We start from the raw sequence: 5,647 nt of genomic DNA, 5'->3' as shown, positions 1-5,647 counted from the left end.
CCAGAGAAGGGAGGTTTGGGGCAGAAAACAGGACAGCAGTCCACCATGATTTCCAACCAGAAATGTAAGTACTCCAGGAACAGAGGTGGTAGAGGGGCAAGTACAGTGGCCTGAATGCTCAATCCCTGTTTGACGGACGGCCTTCCAGATAACTTGTGGGGCTTGAGTGATAGAACTCTTCTCCAACTCTAGATGTTTGATGGACGGCCTTCCAGATAACTTGTGGGGCTTGAGTGATAGAACTCTTCTCCAACTCTAGAGCTGGTGAGAGCAAATCCCACGTTGCCTTGACCTCACCACATAGGTTCCCTGGGGTGAAGTGGCAGTTAAGGAGGGGTGCTCTGGGGCCAGACGCCCTGAGCTGAAATCCACCCTGCTGGCTGTGTGTGACTTGGCAAGTTTCTTACTCGCCTGCTCAACTTGCTCATCTGTGAAATGGAGATAGTACCTACTTCAGAGGGCTATCTGGGGGTTCAGTGAGGTTTCAATACCTGTACCTGACAAACAGTTAAGAGCTTAATAAATGTTAGCCATTGTGACTATTATTCTTATTCTCATAGTTACATAATAAGAAAAAGAAACTCTACAGGAAAAATCTCTCTGTGTCTTTGCACGTGCTGTTCCTGCTGGGACGGCCTGCTTCCTGTCCTCTTAACATGCAAAACCCTGACAGTGTCACAGATCCAGCTACACTCCTCTGGTGGCTTTCTGCGGGCAGAAAACACGGACACACTGTGGTTGGGTTGTCCTGTGGGAGATTTGAGAGTATGGGCCGTGTCTGGTTTGTTTCTGTATTTCCAGAGTTTAGCAGAGGAGAGGAGAGAATTTTTGGTGGTTTGACTAAAAGCTTGCACTTCTCAATTTTCCCTTATTGTCCTTGCCTCTGCCATTTTACCTGGCATTTCTTCCTTCAGTCCTTGTGTTATTGAAATCCTACCAATCCTGCAAAGCCCAGTTCGAATACTGTCTTTTTTGGCCAGGCGTTCTCTGACCAGCCAGCCAAGGTTCTGCAATCTCTCAGCACACTTTCCCTTTCCAGGCACATGGCGCTGCCTGGATGTACATACTGGCTTACCTAAAAATAGATGGGACATAGAGGTTTTGTTTTCATAGCTGCAGAAAGAAACTATGTGGTCAAATAAATGTACTTCTTTGCTTAGAGGTAGGGTATATATAACCAACCCTGGCTTTAAAAATATTAGCTTAATGTATTTATGAACATAATTCTGTTTGCCCTACAGCCAGCAAAAGGCCCTTTCATTTCCTAAATTCTTCTTCTTAATTTTAAAACTTGTTCTCATATTCTTGGTAAAAAGATTGCACTTATTAAAAGATGCTGTTATAAGATAAATTGGGAATTCTGCTTCCTGACTTGATTAGATTTTAATTTAATTCAAATTGTTAAGCATAGAGAAGCCAAATAACCTTAAGAAGCCAAAAGAAAATGTGCAGAAAGGGAAGAAGAAACAGGTGGGATTTATGCTATTTCCTAGTAGGTTTCAGGGATCTGATTAAAAAGTAGTGAGCAGTCTATGGAGAAAGACCAGCTGCCAATTTTAAAAATGTGAATTACAACCGAGGGTAACTAATGTCCTAGGCGCCCCTAATTGTGAAAAATTACGGTATTCCCAACCTCAAGTTATAGAAAAGTGTTTGTTTCCCTGTGCTTTTTATGGTTCAGGTGGTCATTTTCCCCCCCAAGAGGAGGTGCCTTAGTAGATGGAGATGGGAACAACTTGGGTTTGGTTCTAGTTTCAGTCTGAGACTCTTGTCTATCTAGACAGAGGACATAATACTATGTCGGTGAGGATCCAAAAGCATGACACCTGGGAGCACGGATCCGCGAGCCACAGTGTCCTTCCTGTTTCACCGTCGGAATTCCACAAATAGCAAGTGTTCATTCATGAGATATTTTATCTAAGTATCCATCAGTGTTAAAAAAATGTGATTTAGTACTTCAATGGCTACAAAAAAACTGTGAATTTTTTTTTTAAGGTGGTGTGGTGGTGGGGAGGGGGAGAGCTTTCCTAAGCATGGCCAAAATTTTCTGGATGATTTACTTAAAAAAACAAAAATATATTTTATTTTATTTATTTATTTATTTATTTATTTTTAAGATTTTATTTATTTATTCGACAGAGACAGAGACAGCCAGCGAGAGAGGGAACACAAGCAGGGGGAGTGAGAGAGGAAGAAGCAGGCTCATTGCAGAGGAGCCTGATGTGGGGCTCGATCGCAGAACGCCGGGATCACGCCCTGAGCCGAAGGCAGACGCTTAACCGCTGTGCCACCCAGGCGCCCCAAAAATATATTTTAAATCATGATTTCTATTGACTGGCTCCTACATAGGTCACCATGGCTCTGTCCTCAGAAGCCCAACAGAAGAGGCTGAAATATTTTAACAGCGTAGGCATGCCATGTCGAATAATTTGCTTAGACTGGTCTTTTTCCCCAGTGACTTGATGGATTTCCAGAAGTGTCTTTTCTTCTGATTAGGTCTTCCAGCTTCCATCTCAAGACCTTGTATCATCTGTTTTTCTCTTCCTAATTCCCTCCCCAGTCTCTCCTCCCCTCTACCGTCTCCTCTTCTCTGGCAGTTCCCTATCAGCCTAGGTACTCAAGCTTTTGACATCTCTAAGGACTCCTCCTTGCATCCCGCCTCTCTGACACCTAACCTGTTCCCTCCTCTTTCCAACCACGTATCTGAAAAAGCAAAGTCTATTCCTGCTGCCTCCACTTTAACCCCCGAGTCTAGCTTCTGCTGCTGGTATTTACTGCAGCTGCTTTGTAAAAGTCACCAATGTCCGGCTAATGACTCACTCAGCGGCTTTTCTTGGTAGGCACTGTGACAATTGCTTTTCCATCAGATCTATCTGCAGCCTCACTTTCCTTGTTCAAGATCATTGCTAGCTCTGGCCTCCTTTCTCATCCTCCTTCAGTGTCTTCTTGCCTTCCTTGACCTACCCTGCCATTAGTGGTTGACATCATTTTTGGGTCTCTTCTCCCCACTTTATACTTTTTTACTGGTGAGGTCATTCATTCCTCTGGTTGTAACTAGAGTGTGTGTGTGTCCACATGCTGATAACTCCAAATTTGGCATTTCCAGAGTTGAGATGGTCATAAATGACATCTGATCCCATAACTCTGTACTTCCAGTGCTCCTTCCCTATATCAGTATCAGTTATTTTTAAGAAAAATATAATTCTGATTATGTCACCTCTCTGCTTAAATTCCCTACTGGCTCCTTGCCATGTGTAGGATAAAGGCCAAAGCCCTAAATGCGACATGGGCATGTAAAGAGCTTCCCAAGTCTTACCTAGGCTTCAGTCATGTCACACACCAGGCTGTCCTTGAACCTGCTAGGTTTTGCATGCTTCTCAGCCTCTGTTTGAGCGATCCCTCTCCCTGATCTTCTCCTCTTCGGTTTGCTGCTTGAAGACTCCTTATTTCTAAGGTCCAATTCAAATCTCAGTCCCTCTATGAAACTTTTTCTGATCCTCCTTTACTCTAAGCCTCAGATAGAACCAATCCATTCCCCTTTTGTGGTTTTATTGCACTTGGTTCATACTATTAGAGATGTAGTATTATAATTATTAGTGTGTTTGTATTTTGCTAAAATGTAGGGGCCCTGGGAGTAGGGCTCACTTCTCGTTTATCTGTCCACCTCATGTCATTGGTTCTAATACATCTGGCACAGTAAATGCTCAAGAAATTGGGTTAGTTGATGGGTGACTAAATTGACTAAACCAACTGATGGTTTTGGGGAAGTGTAGCCCCTGCCCATAATTATACCACATATCAAGGAACCCAGATAAGAAGATAACTTCCAAAAAATTATAATCACCCTGATATTTTCACAGTATATAATCTCAGTGTTCTCGATTGCTGTTATCAGCAATGATGCATCTATAAATATTGTTCATTTTGATGATGACAGGTTGTTTTTTTTTTTAATTTTAGAGTCTTCTTCAATTTTCATCTAGAATTCTAGTATCACCCTGTGTCTTTCTCCCCACCAAGGTTAGTTTTTGTTACTTATGGCCATGTGGCTTTGCCTGTATCAGCTGACAGTGTTGCCTATGAGAACAGGTCCCACAATTAATACCACCATCTAGGAAATCAATAACCAGAAACTGCTGAGCCTCCAGCAACAGAAGAGGGGGTTGACCCTTGACCTGAAGAGCACTGGGCCATTAGTCTGGCTCTAGTTTTTCTGGCTAAAGCCACTGCAGTCATGAAGATTGTCTTGTTTCTAGAACCCTCCAGGAAGGAAATGTCATTTCCTCTACCCATACTGTTCACTTCTTTATTACCTTCCCTTCTCTCTCTCTTTCTCTCTTCTGCTACCTTGTTCCATAGAGGATCTAAGGTAACTTATTTGGTCTATAAATATATCACAATAACATACATTAGAAGTAACTTTTTAAAAGTCAGTGAGAAAGACAAATGATAGAGAAATAAAATAGAGCCAGGGCTGAAGCTCATTCCAAAGTGCTTATTATAAATGTCTAAATGCTTGCTAGAGGCAGAATTTAGTATTTCCAATTTGACTCTAAGCTTTTCTGCAGCTGGTCAGAAGAGGAAAAATCTGATAAGCTATGTAATTCATGATATCTAGAAGTAAAAGCAGAATCCATTTCCCCCACACAACTATTCCTTGTGCTGAGACCTGGAAGACATTTCATGAAGAGGATCTTGGGTAACATGCTGACTGATGTTCTCAACTACATCTTTATCATAGATGAAAATTTGTCTTTCTTTTTAAAATGACATTTGCAGGATGGAGTATGATAGGATTATTCAGCTGAGTGTCGTTTCAGGCCACGGTCCCATGGTGAACTGGTCAGAATTTGATGTGAAGTCACTGTAATTTGGACCTTTCTTCCTCGACCTCTAGTGAGTCTTCCTGAACTAGGCTCTATTTGAGGCTGTTTCAGGACAGTATCCGAAGAGGCACAGGGCAGAGTTTGCTAACTCCAGAATTTTTTCACGATGGGTAGGATAACTTGATACAACAGGCAACACACACGCTGAGGGAGGCTTGTTGTCTAGTTGACATGAATTGGCTCATGCTTCGCCCTAGGAACAGCGGAGGGCAAGGCAGGGGAGTGAGAGAGGGCAGGGAGTGTGTGGAGGCATGCACACTCTCATTTTCCTTAAATAACAAAATGGGATTGTATGTTTCTGCTGTACCTGTCCTCGGCTTGGAAGGGGCACCATAACTTCCTGTTGGCCAACATCAGGGGGGCTCTTCTGCACGCCATGCCACTGCCCCCTCTGCCTTCTGTCATCCATAAGCCAGATGGCAATGACCAGCCCTGGGCCACTGCTTGGTCCCTCTTGTGTTCCTTGCTCCCAATTCCTTCACCCAGCTCCTGGTCTTGTCCCAACAGCAGTCTCTGGTTTTCACCAGCAGTGAGTGGGGGCTTTCACTGGCATGGACCTCTACATGTCCAATCTCCCTCATTTGTGCGTGCTCTGGCTCACCTGGCCGGCTGACCCGGCTTGGCCCTGTTTTCACTCTGTGGCCCCTCCCAACCCGGTTCATTGATATCAGGAGCTGAAACAAATGACACTGTTAGACAAATGACACATTGGGTAGAAAAACAGTTATGCAATGAGAAGTATATAGATTTAAAACCACATG

This window comes from Ursus americanus, chromosome 1 (assembly GCF_024610735.1).
Source record: "Ursus americanus isolate L20-20 chromosome 1, mUrsAme1.1.p, whole genome shotgun sequence".
NCBI classification, from domain to species: Eukaryota; Metazoa; Chordata; class Mammalia; order Carnivora; family Ursidae; genus Ursus; species Ursus americanus.
Note: the sequence above shows the minus strand (reverse complement) of the source record.